Source organism: Nicotiana attenuata, unplaced genomic scaffold (assembly GCF_001879085.1).
Source record: "Nicotiana attenuata strain UT unplaced genomic scaffold, NIATTr2, whole genome shotgun sequence".
Taxonomy (NCBI): Eukaryota; Viridiplantae; Streptophyta; class Magnoliopsida; order Solanales; family Solanaceae; genus Nicotiana; species Nicotiana attenuata.
The window spans coordinates 141,826-166,334 of NW_017671844.1; the positions used below are offsets into that span (position 1 = coordinate 141,826).

General features: G+C 39.1%; 1 long non-coding RNA gene across 3 annotated transcripts; it reads right to left on the reverse strand.

Moving 5' to 3' along the window:
• Positions 1-7,032: 7,032 nt before the first annotated feature.
• LOC109210521 lies at positions 7,033-12,237 on the reverse strand. Of its 3 annotated transcripts, none has more exons than XR_002065568.1 (6): positions 12,022-12,229; positions 10,966-11,049; positions 10,544-10,726; positions 10,365-10,466; positions 9,138-9,222; positions 7,033-7,263 (listed from the first exon to the last, which is right to left on the reverse strand). It is a non-coding gene; the product is annotated as an uncharacterized LOC109210521 (long non-coding RNA). The 3 variants fall into 3 exon arrangements; XR_002065567.1 differs by having other exon boundaries at positions 10,544-10,717; positions 12,022-12,228; XR_002065566.1 differs by having other exon boundaries at positions 10,544-11,049; positions 12,022-12,237.
• Between the last annotated feature and the right edge of the window lie 12,272 nt (positions 12,238-24,509).

Consider the following 24,509-nt stretch of genomic DNA (forward strand, 5'->3'; position numbering starts at 1 on the left):
GGCCAAAACTGAAATGTAAAATAGGCTGTAATTGAAATAAATGAGGCTAAATGTTAAATAGCCTGTTTTTTCCTTTTTATTTATAAAAAATAGTAAAGATGATTTTAAAAGCAAATTGAAAGTATTGAACCAATTAATAGTAAATAAAAATTAATTGAAAAATACTGGGACTAATTTAACAATTATAAAATGCTATTAATCTTAAAATAGGCTATAATTGTAATTATATGCAATTTAGTCTTTAAATACCAAATAAATTTGTAAAAAATATACAAAAATTATCTTAACTATATTTTGGTATAAATATGGGAATAAAATAAATTACCCACCAAAATTGATAGCTTTTGGGAATAATTACTGATTTTTGTACTGCTAAACTGGACAATAAATTGATTTTAAAAATCTTTAAAAATTAGGAAACATACCAAAACACTTGGGCATGCTTACATATGCATATACATGCTATTTTTGAAAGTATTTTGTATATAAAAGTACATTAGGGAAAAATTGGGTATCAACAGATATCACCATTTTGTATCATCCCGGAATGCCAATGTGGTAGCCGATGCCTTGAGTAGATAGGCAGTGAGTATAGGCAGCCTTGCGTACATTCCAATTGGAGAGAGACCGCTTGCATCAGATGTTCAGGCTTTGGCCGATCAGTTCATGAGGTTAGATATTTCAGAGCCCAATCGTGTTCTAGCTTGTAAAGTCATTCGGTCTTCCTTGTATGAGCGCATCAGAGAGCGATAGTATGATGACCCTCATTTGCTTGTCCTCAAGGACACAGTGCGGCACGGTGCTGCCAAGTAGGTTACTGTTGGAGATGATGGAGTTCTGATTATGCAAGGTCGTATTTGCATGCCCAATGTGGATGGGCTTCGTGAGTTGATTATTGATGAGGCCAACAGTTCTCAGTATTCCATTCATCTTGGTGCCTCCAAGATATATCAGAACTTGCAGTAGCATTATTGGTAGAGAAGGATGAAGAAGGATATATTTGTATATGTAGCTCGGTGTCTAAATTGATAGTACGTAAAGTACGAGCATCAGAGACCTGGTGGTTTGCTTCAGAAGTTAGAGATTCCTGAGTGGAAGTAGGAGCGTATCACTATGGATCTTTTTGTTGGACTCCCACGGACTCAGAGGAAATCTGACGCAGTATGGGTCATTGTGGACAGGCTGACCAAGTCAGCACATTTCATTCCTAAGGTAGTTACCTATTCTTCAAAGCGGTTGGCTGAGATTTACATCCACGAGATCGTCCGTCTTCACAGTGTGTCCGTGTCTATCATTTTTTTATCGAGGTACGCAGTTCACCTTGCACTTCTAGAGGGCAGTACAACGTGTGTTGGTATGCAGGTTGAGTTGGGCACAACATTTCATCCCTAGACAAACAGACAGTCCGAGCTACTATTTTGATATTGGAGGACATGCTTCGCGCTTGTGTTATGGATTTCGGGGGTTCTTGGGACCAGTTCTTGCCACTTGCGGAGTTTGCCTACAACAACAGCTACCGATCGAGCATTCAGATAGCTCCCTATGAGGCATTATACGGAAGGCAGTGTTGTTCGCCAATTGGATGGTTTGAGCCGAGGGAGGCTCGGTTGTTGGGTACAGATTCGGTACAGGATGCCTTGGATAAGTTCAAGATTATTCAGGATCGACTTCGCACAGCTCAGTCTAGGCAGAAACGTTATGCCAACCGTAAAGTTCGTGATGTTGCATTCATGGTGGGGGAGAGGGTGTTGCTTCGGGTTTCACTCATGAAGGGTGTGGAGAGGTTCGGAAAGAAGGTTGAGCCTTAGGTGCATGATTTCGCCCAAATTCACACCACAAATTGGGATTGTGAAGCGGTCGATGCAATTATAATTACCCAACATGAGTCGGGGTCGATTCCACAGAGAGCTTATATTGGATTAGGTATATGATGTGCCCAAAATGCACTTCCACATGTTTGGTTGTTTCTTCTACTTCTAATGATTATGCTAATGTTTGCAAATGAAAATCTAGAGAACAATATTTTTGGTGTTGTTGTTTTTCAAGTTTATAAATGATCTAAGGTCGTGACTTCCACCTAGGTGGCTACCTAACGGATTGTAGTCTCTAGGGCAAGTTTGATTGGTCAAGGTCGTAATAAAGCAATCACACGCAATTACCCACTCAATACCTCTCGGTAGTTAGAGTTGTTTTGCCCAATTTGGCTTTCTCAAGTCTAAATGGGTAATGCACAAAACAAGTGATAGATGCTCAAGTCGGGTCTTACTATCTCTAGATTCAACCCTTTAATTGGGGCTATCAATTTCTTGAGTTCACCCCAAATCTTTGTTAACCAAACTTCCTAGACTTAGTCTCTCTTTCTCAAGTAGAGTCTAAGTCATTTAGGCATGAATCAATGTTTGCAACCATTAGTTCTTAAATTCAAGCAAGAACTAGGCTAAATATCACTCACCCAATCACAAACAAGCCCTAAATTAAACACCCATTAAATACCCATACAAGGGTTGGGTCACAACCCTAGCTAAGAAATTAGCTACTCATAGAGAAAATTGAAGAAACTAAAAAAGAAAATAAGATTAAACTCATAATAGATGATAAAGAGAAGAAAATCCAATGTTAAAATGATAAACTATCACAAAGTTACCCTAAGCAGTAAAGGAAAAACGGCTATCTGCTTTCTGGTGTTCAAAACTTAACCTAATTTTGACAAAAAGACTATTTATACACAGCTGAAATTATAGGACAAGTGCGGAGGTTATGCGGCCGCACAATTTTGTGTGCGGTCTGCACTTTGATGTTGTCTAGACAGGATGGACTTCTACGGCCGCACAATTCTACATTGCGGCCGCACTTCTTCAGATTCTGCGGATCGCACACTTATGAGTGCGGGCGCACTCTTGAGCTTGATCTTTGACATGAGAGACTTCTGTGGACCTCACATTTTTGAGTGCGACCGCACTTTTGATTCTGCGTCCGGCCAATAATTTTGCGGTCTGCACTTCTTCATGGATCAAAATCACATCTCTTTGAACCTTATCTTTTGCGGTCGCACAATAATTGTGTTGTACGCACTTTGCAAAGAAAATCTATCAGAGGTCTCTTCATGCTCTGCGGCCGCACACAGTATTGTGCGGTCCGCACTTTGCTATTTTTTGCTTTGTTTTAATCCTTGTCCAAAAGTACTCCTTCTTGAGTTGATTTTCAACTCTTTGGCTCATTTTCCAATAATCCTCCAAGTAAGCACATTTTATCAGTTCTCGAGAATACCTTTAAGCATTTTTGAGCAAAAATGAAAGTAAAAGGGTGCAAATAAGTGGTCAAAATCCCTACTTATCAATGCATCGGGCTTTTTGAGATTCTTGAGAGAGTGGGTGAGGTGACCTATAAGCTCGCATTGCCACCTAGTTTATCTAGAGTCCATCCGGTGTTCCATGTGTCCATGCTCCGGAAGTATCACGGTGATCCGTCTCATGTGTAAGATTTCAGCTCAGTCTAGTTGGACAAGGATTTGATTTTTGAGGAGGAGCCAGTGGCTATTCTAGCCCGGCAGGTCTGACAATTGAGGTCAAGGAGTTATCCTTCAGTTCGAGTGCAGTGGAGAGGTCGGCCATTTGAGGCAACCACATGGGAGTCAGAGTCGGACATGCGGAGTAGATATCCACACCTTTTCACTAGTCCGGGTACTTTTCTTTAACCGTTCGAGGATGAACGTTTGTTTTAAAGGTGGAGAATGTGATGACACGATAAGTCATCTAGAGTTTTAACCCTTAATCCTATGTTTCAAAACCTCAAATAGCTCCTTTTAGCCTTCCTCAATTTGCGTGCGCAGTCCGCATCCTTTTTCAGAAGGCTTTTATGTGGAAAATTGATTCAAATATGAATTCGTTCCTTAAAATTCATATGAGTTGACTTCGATAAACGTTTTGAGCAAACGGACCCGGATCCATGTCCTGACGGTCCCGGTAGGTCCATATCATGTTTTGGGACTTGGGCGTATGCCCGAAATCGAATTCGGTGGTCCCTAGCTCGAGTGATCGCAATTTGTTGAAAATTTGAAGTTTAAAGGTTTAAAGAATTTATAAATTTGATGGAAGTTTGACTTTATTGCTACCTAGTCTGGATTTTGGTTCCCGAACTTGGTATACGTTCATTACTATATTTATGACTTGCCTACAAAATTTGGTACAAAGCGGAGTTGAATTGACGTAGTTCGGACGTTCGGTTGTTAAAATGAAAGTTCTTAAGTTTTATTTAAAATTTCATTTGTTTTGGTGTCCAATTCGTAGTTCTAGGTGTTATTTTGGTGTTTTGGACTTGTGTGCATGTTTGGTTTGGAGCCCCAAGGGCTCGGGTGAGTTTCGGGTAGGCTACAGATTGTTTGAACTTAGAAAATTCTGGTTTTCTTTAGCTTCTGGTGTCTTCTTCTTCGCGATATCAAATGTACTCCCACGATCGCGAAGAGTAAACAGGGCTGCGGTTGGATTTCCTTAATCCCGAACACAGAGCAATAGGGGACCTACCCTTCACAAACACGACCTACTCCTCGCGAACGCGTAGGGCTTTGGACCTGGGGAAGGGGCCAGTGTGACACGAACGCAAGCCCAGGCTCGCGAATGCGGATGTGTGTGTGTGGAGGGGGGGGGCTAAACCTACGTGAACGCGTAGAGTACCTCACGATCGCGTAAGCCAAATAGGCAGTGCTCTTCGCTAATGCGTCAGTTTCTCGAAATCGTGATGAACACCTGACGCCTAGTCATTTAAATATTTCAAAAATGGGATTTCACCCATTTTTCACCATCTTTCCATTAGAGATCGGCATAGAGGAAATTTTGAAGAGAAAATTCATCACCAATTCATATGTTAGTATACTTTAACTCATTTTCTTCCATTACTAACATCACCCATTAATTTCCAGGCTTAATCTTTGTTCTTCCACGGTCGAAAACTAGGGATTTAGGAAGAATTGGATTTTTTTTTTGCAAATTCGGGATTTAGACCTCAGTCGGATTTCGAAACTAATTACATAATTGGGCTCAGGAGTGAATGGGTAAATGGGTTTTGGTCCGAATTTCGGGTTTTGACCATGCGGACCCGGGATTAAAATTGATTCCCTTAGCATTATTTTACGTAATCGAGTCGATTTTGGTTAGATAAGAATGGTTTGGAGGCGGATTCCTGCAGAGTGAGGTAAATGTCGTGATTAACCTTGACTTGAGAGATTAGAACTTTTTGCTAGTTGCTTATTTGATACGTGTTTAAATGTGTAGGTATGACATATATGTGAGGTGACGAGTACTTATGCGTTATTGTTGGGTTAAAGCATGCGGGTGGGACTATTTTCTTGTAATTTTTTGCCTTCTTTACTTATGATATCCATGCTTAGATTATTTTATCTCTTAATTGATTGTTCTTTCCGCATTTATGAATTTGATTGTGATGGTTGAGTATATTTGGAAGTTGAGGTTTAACATCGTGGAACCATTATAGACGTAAGGTTTATTTTTGCATTATCTATCTCCCAATTTTTTTTATTCATTATTACATGGTAAGGGAGAGTGTTGAAGTACGAAGGGTGATGACGTGCCGTTTATTGCTTCATTATTAATTAATACATAGTGAGGAAGAGTGTAAAAACACGAAGGGTGATGCCGTTCCATATTAATTGTTCCATTTGCGGCCGCAAACCAAGAAGGAAAATATAGCAGAGCTTTCAGCAATGTGCAGAGTGCAAATGAATTGTGCAACTGCAGAACTGGGCTTAGGGTCAAAGATCAGAGAGTATGCAAAAAGACCAAGCCCGGGAGCCTTTGTGAATTGCGGACCGCACAAGAATTGTGCGGCCGCAGAAGATAGCCTTGCGGGTGCAGTCCAGAAATGTGCGGCCGCAGAAGATTTCCTCGCGCCGTAGTTCAGAAATGTGCGGTCATAGAACTCCACTTCTCACCAGATGAAGAAATCTGCGGATCACACATGGAATTGTGCGGCCGCAGAACCTCCCGAGGGGAATTTTTGTCCCAGATTTTTAGCCCTGTTTAAATAGACGAGTTTCACAAAATTAGGTCAAATTTTGAACATCTGAAGCTGTTGTAGCTATTTTTCTTTACTACTTTAGGAAGTTTTATATTATTTTGGTGTATTTACATTAGATTTAATCATTTTAATCTTCCATTATGAGTTTAATTAGTTTTTTTCCTTATTTTCTTCGAATCCCATCATGAGTAGCTAGACTTTTACTATGGTTATGACCCGACCCTAGTGTATAAACCTTGTGGGTATCTAATTTAGTGCTTGTTTATGATTACGTGTTGATTATTTAGCTTAGTTCACACTATAACAAAAAAGGTCTTTAGCGGCAATAAAAAAACTTTTAGCGACAATAGATATTGCCCCTAAATGATTTACCGGCTATTCTTTTTTAGCCGTGGTTGCTGGCGTCGCTAAAGCCTTTAGCGACCATTCGATGAAGTGCCGGTAAAGCTAGGTTTTATTGCCGCTAAAAGTCCCGAGCTTTAACGGCTACAGTTTAGCGGCAATTAAATGGCTGCTAAATCCATTTCATAATAGGCTTATATTGTGCTTCAACGGTCATTCTTTTTGGCCGATATATCTAATTATATTGCCGCTAAAAGTAGAATGCTTTAATGTCAAATATTTAGTGGCAATTCAATGGCTGCAAAATCTATTCCATAGTAGGCTTAATTTGCACTTTAATGTCTAATATTTATTTTGGCCAATAAATCAAACTATATTGCCGCCAAAAGTCACATGCTTTAACAGTAATAATTTAGCGGCAGCTAAAATTGTTGCTAAACTAATTCCATAAGAGGCCTATTTTGCAATTTAACGCCCATTTTTATTGCGAGTAAATTGAATTAAATTACCACTAAAAGTCATAGGCTATAATGGCAATTGTGTAGCTGCAACTATAACAAATGCTAAATCAAATTAGTTCTCGATTAAAAATACCCTTTTAGCGGCAAATAAAGAACCAAACTATCTTTAAACTACAAAAATGCTAATAAAATACGCTACTTAACTCATAAAAACATAATATATTTCATTCAATCTAGAAAAACAAAAGAAAGTATTAATTCTTACTAATGTGTCAACGACATGTAAGATAAAATTACATTGTTCAAACAAAATAACCAATGTTATCATCGCTAATTCTATATAATATTCATAATAACAAAAGAGTAGAAGCCCTCAAACAATTCTGCAAATCTTCCTCGTACTGAAATCTTTCACATCATACTGTTTAACCTGAAATAATAAAATAAGTAATGCGAAAAATGAATCTCCTTTTACTCATTTATTATTTCTATCATTTAGATGATAGTCCTATCTAAAATACAATAACTCGTACAGCCACATACATGTACACCAGTTCTGCACAAATAGAGAGGCAAATGAATATATACATGTACACCAATTCTGGACAAATAGCGAGGCAAAGAAATATATACATGTAAACCAGATGTTGTGACATTCGGGATTCTCATCAATCATTTATGCAAAAGTTACAAGGTCGATGAGGCAATGCAGGTGTTTGAGAAGATGGGAGGCAGTGAAAGTGATGGCATTCTTGTTAAGCCAGACCTTGTTCTCTACAATACATTGAATGATGGGCTTTGCAAGGTAGGGAGGCAAGAAGAAGGGTTTAAGTTGATGGAAAGGATGAGGCTGGAGAGTGGATATGAACCTAATATTGTTACCTATAATTGCTTGATAGATGGTTTCTGCAAAGCAGGCGAGATTGAGAGGTCATACGAGCTTTTTGACCAGATGAAAAAGGGAGGGGTAGTGCCAAATGTGATTAGTTTGAATACTTTGCTTGATGGAATGTGCAAGCATGGGAAACATGATCGCTACACCTACAACACTTTGATATCATATTTCAGCCAGAAGGAGCAATTTGCAACTGCCCATAGAGTTATGAAGAGGATGATTGATGATGGTTATTTGCCTAATGTTGTTACATATGGAGCACTAATAAATGCAAATTGTTTAGCTGGAAATGTTGATGAAGCTATGAAAATATTTCAGAATATGTGTTGTTCTACAAATGTGCCACCAAACACTGTCATATACAATACTTTGATCGACGCTCTCTGCAAGAGTGACAAAGTAGAAACTGGTAATTCTTTGTTGGGTGATATGAAGGACAAAGGGGTAAGACCAAATACCATCACATACAATGCCATATTCAAAGGCCTTCAGGAGAGGAATTGGGTGGAAAAGGCATTTGAAATAATGTACCAAATGACTGAAAATGCATGTAATCCTGACTACATTACTATGGAAGTCCTAACTCGAAACGTTGGTGCACTAGGCTAGCCATTCGGTGGCCTAAATTTTGGCCCTCTTTTTTGTCTAATTCATACAGAGTAATTGATTTGGATTTGATTTACTCCATGCTACTAATTCTATCTAAAGAAAGTAATAGAAAACAATTTTTGCTCTTTGAGTAAAAAAACATTGCCTGCTCTTTGAATCTTGGAAAGGTCAAACTTATAGATAATGTCAAACCTTTTAGATCCAACAAAAACACACCATATAGGGTGCTTAATTAGTTAAAGCATCATTTTCCTTTGCGCAAAAGATGGCCACTTTGCTCATTATTGTTTAGCAAGCGGACTAGGATATGAGCTTTGTGCCATTGGTGAAACAGAAAAAGTGCAAAGCTTTCTGGAAGGATATGAGGTTTCTGCTTCAACTACCTAATACTAACTGGGTAACCTATGTACAATAAAAATGACAAGCTTACTGGATATATGTAGAAATGGGAGAGTTGCATATTGTGCCTACTGACTAGGAGTGAATTCTCAGGTGATGATTGAGGATTGAGTATTGAAGGAATTGTTTTCCACATGCCAGATTAAGCAAAAGCCAAACAACATTGATAAACACATTCTCTTGACCTTCCTTGATCCAGAAACTAGTTGCTGATAGACATACTCTAGAAATTTAAATTATTGGCTAAAACTAAGCATACATCAAGGGCAACAAACTAATAATCCTATGCTACAGTCCGTTAAGGTTTGCATTAATACATTTCTTACATAATGCTTTTCACTTATAGAAAGAAAAAATGAATAGAACAGAAAAAGAGTTTATGTGAAAGCACAGAAAAGTACCACGAGACGACGGAGTATTTCCAGCTACATTATGCATATTGGGTGATTCTGGTATTCACTCATGGCCACGGTTGGTATCAACGACCTGATAAATATTAAGACGTAAAATTATTTTATAAGATTATGGAATAAATTCGAACTAAAAGTGTATCAAAGGAATATAATGCTCTCATGCCGTTAAGAGTGATTGTAAAGCCAACATTACCTGTGTATAAGAAAAAGTATAGTAATTTTACACAACCTACGTACCACGTCACAATTTTGAAACTTAGCAAGCAATTTTTTTATTTTCTTTCTTCTTATTTTGGGCATTTCACGTTAAATCATCATACCCAGAGATGAGACTAATATACACACATAATATTTTATATAACTCTAGCACTATTGCCACCATCCATCCCACAAACAGACCATAAATGGCCTAGTGATCAAATCCTGTCCAATTGAGCTGTCATGGCGCTGATCTCACACCCAGCAGAATCAATAACAGAGAAGGAGGAAAGAAAGAATGTAGAATTAAAGATCGATAAGAGCCAAATCGTGGAACACTCAACCCACACACATATTTTATAACAAACCTTGAAAGCTACAAGAAGTGAAAATTTCCTCATAACTCTCAAGTATATATATAGCTAATAACTGGAACAAGCATTTTTTAGCCTATATACGCCTAAAACTTTTGAAATTGAGTTACCTGTCCAGTTAAGACTCCATTGATATTCTGAGGCATAGGTAACTCATTTTGAGCAATTTTTCTCATGACTTGCCGCATCCATGATAGTTCTTGTCTCATAAAACTCATTTCATCATTTTGTTTTTCATTTAACTCTTTTAACTCTTTTATCTCGGGCTTTAGTTTTTGTACAACCTCATCACACGAATCCTCTATAACAATATTTCTTAAGGAAGATCTACTGCCCCACAACATAGAAGGAGTTGGACCAAGTCCTAAACCATGAACATAGCCACTTTTATCATTTCCCAACACTTGGGAATACACATCTCCTTCCCAAGCAACACTGCGGGGAGGCTCGTCATGTGATCCGTAAGTATCCCTCAACCTTTCGTTCATCCGTAAGTTAATTAAGGGCATAACATAGTTAACAATACATATAAATTTAATACACCAAAAATCCAATTTTCAATTTAGTTATTCTCTTTTAAGTTTTCCTTTTTTTTAAATCTATTTCCTAGTTCAAGAAATAAAAGAAAGAGAAGAAATCTTACAACTGCCTTTGCAGACACCTCATCCAATAGTCTATCATCTTTACGTTTTTTGTGTGTCAGTATAAATATTTCTGCTCGTGTAGGCTCTATACCATTCTTGGCCTATTACAATAAATTTGATGTCAAATCTGCACGATAAAAGAGTTTTAAAATATTTTATTTTGTAATTATACATGTACCTGCTCATCCATTAAGGCGGCAATACTTTTGGATCCTCCTGTGTGAGGCATATTTTGTTTGGCCCTATTATTTCTATACTTTTGGATCTTCAAGTAGTCAAGGTAACACTCCGTTGGTGGAAAATACGCAGCAGCAGTCAACTTTCCCAGTTGTGTGACAGAATGTCTCAAAAGCTATCATAACTCAAAATGCAGAGGCGGATCCAGGATTTTAAGTTTATGGGTTCATGTCGTAATTTCAAATTAATATACAATAATAACTGGGTTCACAAATAGATATTTAATAAATTTTTTAACAAAAATACAGGGTCTATGCAAAAGTTACTAGGTTCCCGGGAACCCATATACTACACGCTAGATCCGCCCCTGTCAAAATGCTTTTGATGCACTTACACATGAGGAGGATGTTGGAGTTAACTTACCAGCCTTAAGAGATGATAATGTGCAGCAGATAATTCTGCCTCGTCCAAGCAGTGAGGGGCAGTCTAACGGGCAGAGGGTATCACCTGTGCAGGACAACAAAGCAGGGCTGTGTGATCGAACTAATGATGCAATTGATGTAGTTGAAAAGGCTGAAGCTACTGATGCATTGAATGGAGGTGCAAAGACGGATAACACTTACGTAAAGAAAATTGAAAACTGGACAATAATATCCAGTAAAAAAGGAACTCCAAACAATTTTAAGATGCAGCAGACTGAAAAGATCAGTATAGACGCACCATCAACTGGCCAGATCGCAGCAGTAGACTTGAAGAGTTTTAAACAGTGAGGTGAGATATCAAACAAGGCTTTGATTTCAGACCATGAACGGGCACTTTCGGATGCTTTGGACAGTCCAAAACCTCATAAATGTGCATATTCAGCTGGCTCAAAAATGACTTTACAGATGCATAATCATTAAGAAGCACCTAAGAGGACCGCTCGCAAACTATAACTAAAATTTATTATAATGCAATTTTGCTCAATGAATCAACACCATTTAAACATCTAATAAGCCGCATTATACAAAACGAATTCATGAAAACTAAATAACACTATCAAACTGTGGAAAACCTAACTACCCAATACTGTTTCTTTTTTTAAAGAATCTTTAATTGCCACATGAATTCCATGGAATGAAGTTTCAGATTTTTTTCACCATTAAATTTCACTATTGACACATCAGAATGATAAAAAAGTGTTCACCCTGAAGTTTAATTTGATAATTGAATTTTTGAGAAGTTAATATGTATAAAATAATTGGGAGGGAGTAGTAGCACCATAGAATCCAGAGATATAGCACAAAAACAAATATCTCAGTAAGCAAAAAGTGCAAACCAAATTAAAGTTATAATTATTAATAGAAAAAGTTTCATCCTTCACTTCAAGAACATGAATCAATCTGACAATATCCTAAAAGATAGAGATAGAGATAGAGGTGTATAAAGAAAAATTAAGAGAAAGATATAAAAGTATAGAAAAATAGATAGAAATCATACCTTTCAATTGGCGAAAATTTTGGTTGCTAGAGGCGGAGGTTTTCTTACACCATGAAAATTGTAAAAGCTTTTTTAAGAATGAGACCTAATTCTTAGAGGCGTAGGTTTTCCTTTTTTTAGGCAAATTAGAGAAGTGATATAATATTTAGGCGGGAGAAGATTTAGAGGGGAAAAAAATTGGAGGGAAAAGAAAAGGTAAAAATAAAGCTTAGCAGACTAATTCTCTTGAATCACCGCCAAAAATATACTTATTGCTGACAAATATTTATTAGCTATTAATGTTTTGCCTTCACTAAATAATTTAGCAGCAATTAAGTTATTGCCATTAAATAATTGCCGTTAAAGATCTTTTTTGTTGTAGTGTCATGCTTTAATGGCAAAATTAATGGTTGCAAACATTAATTCATGTCTATTTGACTTATTTTCTACTTGAGAAAGAGGGACCTAGTTTAGGATAACTTAGCTAACAAGGAATTCAGTCAATTGAGAGATTGATTAACCCAATTAAAGGGTTTAACCTAGAGATAGTAATAACCCGACTTGAGCTCTTATCAATTATTTTGGGTGATACCCATTTGGTCTTGAGAAAGCCAAATTGGGCAAAACCACTCTCTGAGGTATTGAGTGGGTAACGTAGAGTTGAGTGCTATAATACACCTCAATAAACAAAATAAGCATTAACATCTTTATCCCATTAGAAAAACACCTAGGTTATTGTCAAAGCCTTAGGCCTTTTACCCCTTTAGAAAAACCTTAAAAATATTTGTCTCTAGTCTATTTTCTTTATCGTGCAATTATTAGATTAACAGTAGAAATAGAAAGCAAAACCTTGTTATGGAAGTGCAATCTAGATAGTCCAATTGCTCATTTAAAATATATACCCCTAACTCCCAGTGGATTCTTCCCCGACTCCTAGTTGGGTATTTATTATTGTATACGACCATTTCATATCTCTATTAAGGTGTGTTGTGGACGTGATCAATTTTTGGCATCATTGTCGGGGAACTAAAAACGGTGTTAGCTATATATTTCGGTGTGTTTGTAAAATATCTTCTTTTTCTCTGGTGTTACTAACTTGTTTGAGAAATTGTAGGTACAACCATGGTGAACAATGAGCTTGGAAATTTGCCTTTGGGGATATGGACGTCGAGGATGAGCAAGTTGATGAGGTTCATCTTGAATCTCAAGCCAATAGAAGAGGCTGAGTGCCTCATGGTAATTTCCCTGCTCCACCCCCACCTCCACCACGAGCAGCTCCACACCAGGTGTTACCCAATGAAGGATGCGCTAGTGTTATAGTCCCTCGCCGTATTAGGGCGTACAACTTTTAAATCACCAATATGATGCTCACTTTGCTAGAGCAACGAGGTTTCTTCACCAATACTCCAAGTCAGAATGCGTATAACATTTGAAGGTGTTGTTAGACACTCGTTGGGGGAGCAAACAAACAAATTTCTCCGAGGATGGATTGAGGCTAAGGTTTGTTCCCTTCTCTCTACGGGGGAAAACTTTAGATTGGTTGGAACGTTTGCCGAACTATACCATTTACACTTAGGGATGAGTTGGCGAAAAATTTTATTTCTAAATTCTTCTCTATGGGGCACATGGCTACACTTCAGAACGAGATTTTGGCATTCAAGCAAGAGCTGAATGAACCACTACATGAGATATGGAAACGCTATAGAACAATGGTTAAGGAATTTCCCAACAACGATATGACGGAGAACGCGATTCAACAAACTTTGCATCATGGGATTAACACAACCAACCAATGTGTAGTGAATCAACGTGCCGGTGGGAACTTCATGACAACGCCTTATGCGAAGGGGTGTGAGATTTTAGATAAAATGGCAGAAACATCATCGGTGTGGCAATCTCGGGCTAATGTTACACAAGGTGATTTGAACGTGATCCACCTTCACAAAGAGTTGCATGACAATGGGCATGCCATTGCCGAATTGATCACCACCATGAATCAACTAGCAAAGGCTCAACTTCAATAAGTGCAAAATCTTAAGCAAGTCAATGCCACGGCAGGGGTGAACATGATGATAAACAAAAGAAGGACCAAGATCCACAACTGCAAAATCGAGTGGAGAATTATGTGCAAGAGAATAGTGGTTCTGATCAAGATGATTCTTACAATGAACAAGAAGAGGAGGTGCAATATGTGAACAACTTTCAAGGGCAAAGAAACAAATTCCAAGATATTGACACCCAATTTTTTCGCTCCTTACTTCAATTTATTCCGAGAAGTTATTATTTTACTTAAAAAGGTAATAATAGTATTTATAACATTCTTGTGTATTATTACTTCTATCTTTGCACCGTACGATGGAGTTTTCATTATATAGTTTACAATTTTCAGTTTTAAAGTACTATAATTTATTGTTAGCATATTCTATAAAGTAGTAAGGACTCAACGTTTTACTTCTCACTTCTTGCATTTAGTAATTAATATTTTACTATTACTATTATTATAATTATTGTGGAATTTATTAAAATAGAAACCGAAAGGGAATGCCATGTATTTTCAGCCGCCCAAATCACTCTCACATTGCTCTACGCATGAGATTTTTCCAAACAACTCATTAGCCATTTACTTTAATTTTTTTAAATTTTGAAGCTTCTGCCAAGAGTCATTTCCAAATTAAGCCTTATAATATCTTCCTAAAAAAAAAATACTAATTACTCCCTCCGTTTCAAATTAAACGAGGTAGTTTGGTTTAAATTTTACGGTATAGTCAGTTTTCGGACTGGTCAATCAAAAATAGCCAGCGTTTATCAAGTCAATTAAAAATAGCCACTATTTTGCTGCAATAGAGATCGGTCCAGCATAATATACTGGAGTTCGGTGCACTTGTGTATGAACTCCAGCATATTATGCTGGGCCGGTATACTTTGCTGGCTCCAGTATAATATAGTATATTATACTGGACCAATATACTTGCTGGAACTCCAGTATATTATGCTGGAGTTCTAGTGTACTTATGCTGGAACTCCATCATATTATGCTGGAGTTCCAACATACTTATTCTGGAACTCCAGTATAATATGTTGGAGTTCAAGTATGCCGAATCAAGCCCGCCTGGATTCGGCATCCCGATTCATCAATTTGATTCACAACAAGCAAGAAAGAGCATGTTTAGTGGTAGCCGTTTTCACATCATCTATTACTCTCACGACCTGCGTTCAAGACCATGCGTTTAAAGCTCGAAACCAATGATTGAATGCTACGGTCTTCCCTAAAAATCGTTTCAAAATTATTTGTAAGTAGAGAGTTTATATACCCTTTATGATTTAATTTAGCTGAATGCTATTATTACTTAGCTTATGTGTTTCATTTTGTGTTCCATGATAAAGTTTTAGCCTTTAGCAATCTGTTTATATATAGATAAACTTAGTTAGCATTTTGTCTTATGGAATTTCATTCCTAAATGTTGGTCTGCGTAAACCCTCCTTTTTTTTTTTCTGAAAAAATGTTCCAGCCATGCTTTGTTTATATAACTTGAAGTTCTAATTTTATTTGTTTATAAAATCACGCTACTACATCATATGTAGTAGTTGAAATATTATAGATTTCTTTCACGCTCACTTGTATATCTATTTGCACCAAATGTTTTGAATAATTTCTTCCATTATATTTACTTGTATGATGGTTTAATTTGTGTCTCATGTCGTTCCGTATATGATGTTCTCTGTGTGTATCCTCTCCAAGCTAATTCATGGCATGTGGGAGGTCAAGAACTATGAGATCATCAAGTCTTTAATATATAATCCTATTTTAAAAAATGACTAAGCCAGTTTTTTTTTTTTCTAAAGATTCTTACTATTGAATTGTCTTCTCTTTTTTACCGTGCAAATGTTTGCTTATTATGTGAATTCTTTGTAATATTTCTTAAGTGCCAGCATGTCGTTATCTCTTATTTATTCTCCCTCCGCTCCAATTTATGTAACCTGTTTGGCTGGGCACGAAGTTTAAGAGAAAATGAAGACTTTTGGAATTTGGGATCCTAAATAAGTCAAAAAAGGCCCAGAGTATTTGTGTGTTATAAAAGTTTCTCATTAAGTGTAGAATTGTAAGTTTAAGCTAAATTGTTTCCAATTTAGAAAGAATTCATTCTTTTTTGAACGGACTAAAAAGGAAATAGGTTCACATAAATTGGAACAGAGGGAGTATAATATTTGTTAATTATTCATTTATTTATTTATTTATCTTGATATACTTGTTCTCGACTGGCTAGTCAAATTATGTGCTTTTCCTGCTTATGTGTTAGTTAAATTTTGGCGTCACAATAAAGTCGCCACCAAGGTTAACGACATGTGATTACCAATTGTCACAACGTCATGCCTTCAAGGTGGCGCACATTTTTACTAACCTTTTTTTGTGTTCGAGCTATGGTTGCCATGAAAATTCATCTACATAAATCTCGCCACGGGGAAGAAGAAGTCTACTAGCTTCGTATTTCCTCTTCTTTGATGCACATGAAACTCAGGTACACAATACAGTATTGTTATTGGAGTTTAAGGTTAGTTCTGCTCACAGTTTTCATATTTACTTGTGAGCATCTACTACTTGCTTGCCTGCTTTGTTACTCTTCTTACCTCCCCATGAATTATTTGTTGCTATGAAAATGGTGGAAGCCTCACGAGCTGGTGATATTGAAAAGAGATAAAGATTATCTTGTTAGTTATTTAGTTTTGCTCATTTATACTTCTATAGTTGCTTATGTGCGATCACTTCTTTTATTTTGTGTATGTTACTGGACTATCTCATATTTAAAAAAAGAAAAAAGAAAAGGAATTGCATTACTATTCAATTGCCTTTCTAATGAATTTTAGTTGAATATTGAGATTTTAGATTTAAATTGCCTTAAAAATTAGCAATTTAGCCTATCATTTAATAATTTCGTACTTTTTTTTGCTTAATAAAACAAATAATCCCATAGTTTAAAATTCGACTGGGAACCACATTGTGGACCTCGAAGAGTGCCTAACACCTTCTCTTTGAGGTAATTTGAGCCCTTACGCACCTTAAAAATCGTTAGGTAGCGACTCTTCTCTTTTAATCCGTTTAAAGAGTTTTCACATGTCGAAACCTGCTTTTGCGAGAAAATGGTGACCTCAAAACAATAGCCACCTCAAAACAATCAAGGCAATTGGAATTCTAACAACCAAGGAAATTTGAGTGGTGGCAACAATCAAGGGAATTGGCATAACAATAACAATCAAGGAAATTGGAGTGGCAATAATCAAGGAAACCGGGAGGGGAGGGGGGTTAACAATCAAGGCGGATGGAACAATAATCAACGCAACCGGGGGTCGGGTTTTCAAAGGCCCCTGATGTATCAACAACCGAGCAACCCGCCTCCTTATCTTCCCGTGGTCCAAGTTCTTCAAATAATGAGATGGGGCGTACTGGGAATATGTTCAAGAAATGATGGAAAAGAATGCCGATTCGGATGCCCAACTTGCCTCACACAACACATCGATCTGCAACTTAGAATTTCAAATAGGGAAAATCTCTCAAGCTCTAAATTCTCGTCCTAAGGAGGCATTACCAAGTGACACAGTAGTAAACCCAAAGGGTGAAAACAACACGGGCCATGCATGGTCGTTACTACAAGAAGTGGAAGAGGTGGGAATGTACCCACCTCAAGTCAAAAAGAAATTTGTAGACGATGAGCAAATGGTACACGAAGAAGAGGACCTGAAAAATGTGGTGCAATCAAATGATGAATTTCAAATTTATTGATGATAGTGTGGAAGAGACTCAAGAGGAGGTGAACCCGTCTAGGGATCGCTTATTGACATATCGGAGCTGATAGTGCAAAAGGCTAAGGAACCATTTCCTAAGCCTCCACCTCCATACACTCAAAGACTTTCCAAGCAAAATGGTGAGAATCAATTCAAGAAGTTCATTCAAATGATGCCATTAGTTGAATCTTTGGAACAAATGCCCAGCTATGCAATGTTTGTGAAGGATCTCGTGACAAAGAAGCGGTCAATAAATTTTGAAACCATCAAAGTCGCTCATCAAGTGAGTGCAATTACATTCAATGGCTCTTAAGTTGGATCCCGGTGCTTTCACGATTCCTTGTACAATTAGAAGTGCCGAGTTTGCTAAATATCTTTGTGATCTTGGGGCAAGTATCAATTTGATGTCCTATTCAGTTTTCAAGACCTTGGGAATCGGTCAACCAAGACCCACTATGAGATTGCAAATGACCGATCGTACTATGAAGAGACCTTTGGGAGTGATTGAAGATGTCTTGGTTCGTGCTGATAAATTCATTCTTTCGGCGGATTTTGTCATTCTAGATTGTGATGTTATGAGGTGCCGAATATTCTATCACGACCCGAATTTTCCACCCTCGGGAGTCGTGATGGCGCCATGAAAGCTAGGCAAGCCAACCAACTGAATTATTTACCTTGTTTCCATTTTAAATCCGTTAACAATTAAGAACCTACAGCTAATAATCAACAAAATTTAATAAGCGAAAGACTGAATTGCATGTTTTAATAATGCTACGAATATCAATCCATAACAATCTACCCAAGATTGGTGTTATAACTTCACAGACTGTCTAAGATTACTACAATTAAAGGTCTGAAAGAAATAATACAACACTGTCTCTGGAAATACAAGAAAGAAACAGGAATAATAGATAGAAGGAGACGGCAAGGCTTGCGGACGCCTGCAGGACTACCTCGGGTCGCCTGATGAACGCAAAACAACAATCTCACTGCGGTCCGAAATCTATAGCACTGGGATCTGCACAAAAGAGTGCAGAGTGTAGTATCAGCACAACCGACCCCATGTGCTGGTAAGTGTCTAGCCTAACCTCGGTGAAGTAGTGACGAGGTTAGGACCAGACTACCAAATAAACATGTGCAGTTAAATCATATACAGCGGAAAAATAAAAGCAGAAATGTACAGTCAAGGATGGGAGGGGGAAATCATGCTGCGGGGAAACATCAAATGATAACAGGAGGACAACAGGTAAATATAAGGAACACCACAACTCAGTTATCAACAAGAATCAGAAATCAAACAAGTGCGCGGCATCACCCTTCGTGCTTTTACTCTCGTCCTTACCATAAGAATCAATAAAAACTGCACGGCATCACCCTTCGTTCTTTTACTCTCATCCTCACCATAAAATTAATATAATCGGCACGTAGTGCGGCACGACATCACCCTTCGTGCTTTAACACTCACCAAAATAATGCACGGCATCACCCTTCGTGCTTTACGCTTTCCTCACCCAAACAACAATCACAAACAATAAGGGCAAGGAAATAAATGAATCACAATAAAATCCCGGCAAGGGAACGATATCAAAACACCAACATCCCGGCAAGGAAACACTATTAAAAGCAACAACGTCCCAGCAAGAGAACAATATTAAAAGCAACAACGTCCCGGCAAGGGAACAATATCATAATCCTTATTGCCAATTATACTTTCACAAATCACTTGACAACTTGAGCCAACGCTCCTAACTGTTCAAGTACTAACATTCTTTCCACAACCTTGCTCGACAATAGCAATCATCACATTAATCATGAATATTACAAATGGAGTCACATTACTCATAACATAAGACTCACGGGCATGCTTGACACCAACGTATACATACTCGTCACCATGCCTATACGCCGTACACAACAAATAACACATAGAAAATAGGACACAACTCCTAATCCCTCAAGCTAAGGTTCCCAAACACTTTCCTCGATGCCACGAACACAATTCAAGCCTCCACTACCGCTTTACCTCTTGATTCTACCACCAACTCGCTTGTATCTAGCCACAAGTTACTTAACTATATCAATAAATGCTAAATGAATCAATTCTAATGCATGGAAATATATTTTCTAAAGTTTTTCCCAAAAAGTCAAAAATCGACCCCGGGCCCGCTTGGTCCCAACCCGAAAATCGGACCAAAACCCGATTACCCATTCACCCCGAGCCCGGTTATATAATTGATTTTTGAATCCGACCTCAATTTGATGTCTAAATCCCCACATTCCAATATTCTACCCAGAATTCCCAATTCCACCATGAAAACCCTAGATTCTAGGATGAAATTTTGTAAAAAGAAGTTAAGGAGTAAAGAAAATGAGTTAGAAATTACTTACTAATTAATGTTTTGGAGAAGAAAGAGTGTTTGGAAAATCGCCTCTTACGTTTTTAGGGTTTTGAAAAGTGAAAAATAACTGAAAGTCCCATTTAAATATACCCCTCTCAGGCCCTCTTCGCAGACCGCACAAAAAGGAATGCGGTCGCGGAGCTCACCGCGGACCGCACGAAATCGAGTGCGGCTGCAAGGCCCCCACCGTGGACCGCACAAAATCACATTGCGGCCACAAAGTCCCCTCCGCGGTCGCACAAAATCATTGCGGACCGCATAGGCAGGTTCAGAGATATGCTACTTCTCTGGACCTGCAACAGCTATGTTCTAAGTCTAAAACATCCCGAAACCTATCCGAAACTCACCCGAGCCCTCGGAACTCCAAACCAAATATGCATACTAACTCAAAAACATCATATGGACCTACTCGTATCAAAATAACATGTAAAACCATGAATTAAACCTCAAAACTCATCATTTTCATCAAGAACTTAAAGTTCATAACTCTTCAACCGGAAGTCCAATTCACGTCAAATAAACTCCATTTTTCACCAAATTTCACAGTTATCATTTAAATACTATAACAAGTTTGTACCAGGATTCGAAACCAAAATACAGGCCCGATACCAATGGTTTCAAACATTAATTCTTTTCTTCATTTCTTAGATAATTCAGCAAAATAATTTCTTTCAAATATTGATTTCTAAGGCTTGGGACCTCGGAATTCATTTCCGGTCATACGCCCAAGTCCCATATTTTACTCCGGACCTCCCGGGATCGTCAGAACACGGATCCGGGTCCGTTTGCTCAAAATGTTGACCAAAGTCAACCATAATCAAATTTTAACTCTAGAAATTTCTATTTCTCATATTTTCACATAGAAGGCTTTCCGGATATAGGTCCGGACCGCGCACGCAATCGAGGTGAGGTAAAAAGGATGTTTTTAGGCCTCGGAACACTGAATTTGCTTCTAAAACAAGTGATGACCTTTTGGGTCATCACATCCTCCACCTCTAAAACAACCGTTCGTCCTCGAATGGACATGAGAAAGAAGTACCTGAGTCGGAGAAAAGATCGGGTTAACGGCTCCACATATCGGAATCGGACTCCCAGGTCGATGCCTCAGCAGGCCGACCTCTCCACTGAACGCGGACAGAAGGGAAACTCTTCGATCTCAACTGACGAACCTGCCAGTCTAGAATAGCTACCGACTTCTCCTCATATGACAAATCCTTGTCCAACTGGACAGTGGTGAAGTCCAACACGTGGGATGGATCGCTCTGATACTTCCGAAGTATGGACACATGAAACACTGGATGCACGCCTGATAAGCTCGGCGGCAACGCAAGTCTGTAAGCCACCTCCCCCACTCGATCAAGAATCTCAAACGGGCCAATGAACCTTGGGCTTAGCTTGCCCCTCTTCCCAAATCTCATCAAGCCTTTCATAAGCGACACTCGAAGCAATACCCGCTCACCGACCATGAATGCCAAATCACGAACCTTACGATCGGCATAACTCTTTTGCTCGGACTGAGCTGTACGAAGCCTATACTGAATGATCCTGACCCTGTCCAAGGCATCCTGCACTAGATCCGTGCCCAACAACCGAGCCTCTCCCAGCTCAAACCATCCCACCGGCGACCGACACCGCCTACCATATAGAGCCTCACAAGGAGCCATTTGGATGCTCGACTGGTAGCTGTTGTTGTAGGCAAACTCTGCTAAAGGAAAAAACTGATCCCACCCAGAGCATATCCTCAAAAATCTGAATAGTGCGCTCGGACTACCCGTCCGTTTAAGGATGAAATGCTGTGCTCAACTCAACCCGTGTGCCTAACTCACGCTGAACTGCTCTCCAGAAATGTGAGGTAAACTGCGTACCTCGGTCCAAAATGATAGACACGGGCACACCATGAAGACGAACAATCTCCCTGATATAGATCTCAGCTAACTTCTCGGAAGAATAGGAGACTGCCACAGGAATGAAATGCGCTGACTTGGTCAGCCTATCAACAATAACACACACTGCATCGAACTTCCTCTAAGTCCGTGGGAGTCCAACAACGAAGTCCATAGTGATACGCTCCCACTTCCACTCAGGAATCTCAATCTTCTAGAACAGACCATCCGGTCTCTGATGCTCGTACTTAACCTGCTGACAATTCAAACACCGCGCCACATATGCAACAATATCCTTCTTCATTCTCCTCCACCAATAATGCTGCCGCAAATCCTGATACATCTTAGCGGCGCCCGGATGAATAGAGTACCGGGAACTATGGGCATCATCTAAAATCAACTCCCGGAGCCCATCCACTTTACGCACACAAACTCGACCCTGCAGCCTCAAAACTCCATCATCTCCTAATGTAACCTGCTTGGCACCTCCGTGCTACACCGTGTCTCTAAGGACACACAAATGAGGATCATCATACTGCCGATCTCGGATACACTCCAATAAAGAAGAGCGAGCAACTGTGCAAGCTAATACACGGCTGGGCTCAGAAACATCCAACCTCACGAACTGATTGGCCAAAGCCTGAACGTCCAAAGCAAGCGGTCTCTCACCGACCGGAATATACGCAAGACTGCCCATACTGGCTGACTTCCTACTCAAAGCATCGGCCACCAAATTGGCCTTTCCCGGATGATATAAGATGGTGATATCACAGTCTTTTAACAACTCCAACCACCTTCTCTACCTCAAATTTAGCTCCTTCTGCTTGAACAAGTATTGCAAACTCTTGTGATCCGTGAACACCTCACATGCCACGCCATACAGATAATGCCTCCAAATCTTCAGCGCTTAAACAATGGCTGCTAACTCCAAATCATGGGCTGGATAGTTCTTCTCATGAATCTTCAACTGACGTGAAGCATAAGCAATGACATTGCCATCCTGCATCAATACTGCACTAAGTCCAATACGAGAAGCATCACAATAAACTATATATGGCCCTGAACCTATGGGCAAAACCAACACTGGCGCCGTAGTCAAAGTTGTCTTGAGCTTCTCAAAGCTCGCCTCACACTCGTCTGACCACCTAAACTGGGCACCCTTCTAGGTCAACCTGGTCATCGGGGCTGTGATAGATGAAAACTCCTCCACAAACTGACGATAATAGCCTGCCAAACCCAAAAAACTCTGGATCTCTGTAGCTGAGGTGGGTCGAGGCCAGTTCTTGACTGCCTCTATCTTCTTTGGATCCACCTGAATACCCTCTGGGGATACCACATGACCCAAGAATGCAACTGAACTCAACAACAACTCACACATCAAAAACTTAGCATATAACTGACTATCTCTCAAAGTCTGAAGAACCACTCTCAGATGCTGGAATAAATCAAAATATCATCAATGAAGACTATCACGAGTGAATCTAAGTAAGGCCTGAACACTCGGTTCATCAAATCCATGAAAGTTGCTGGGGCATTTATCAATCCGAATGACATCACCAAGAACTCATAATGCCCGTACCGAGTGCAGAAAGCTATCTTAGGTACATCGGATGCCCTAATCCTCAATTGATGGTAGCCCGATCTCAAGTCGATCTTAGAAAACACTTGGGCACCCTGAAGCTAGTGAAACAAATGATCAATCCTCAGCAATGGATACTTATTCTTGATTGTGACCTTGTTCAATTGCCGGTATTCTATACACATTCTCATTGACCCATCTTCTTGAAAAACAACACCGGTGCACCCCAAGGCGAGACACTGGGCCTAATGAAGCCTTTATCAAGCAAGGCTTGCAACTGCTCCTTCAACTCTTTCAACTCAAGCGGGGCCATACGATACGGCGGAATAAAAATGGGCTGAGTGCCCGGAGCCATATCAATGCAAAAGTCAATATCCCTATCGGGTGGCATACCCGGCAGGTCTGAAGGAAATACCTCAGGGAACTCACGAACTACAAGCACAGAATCAATAGAAGGGACCTCAGCACTAGAATCACGAACATATGCTAAATAAGCCAAACACCCCTTCTCGACCATGCGCCGAGCCTTCACATATGAGACAACACTAAGGGTAGAATGACCAGGTGTCCCTCTCCACTCAAGACGAGGTAGACCCGGTAAGGCTAAGGTCACAGTCTTGGCATGACAATCCAAGATAGCGTGGTAAGGTGATAACTAGTCTATCCCCAATATGACATCAAAATCAACCATGTCCAGTAGTAATAAGTCTACTCGGGTCTCAAGACCCCCAATCACAACTACACAAGAACGATGAACACGACTACCACAATAGAATCACCCACCGGTGTAGACATATAAACAGGAGCACCCAAAGAATCACTAGGCATGACCAGATACGGCGCAAAATAAGATGACACATAAGAGTATGT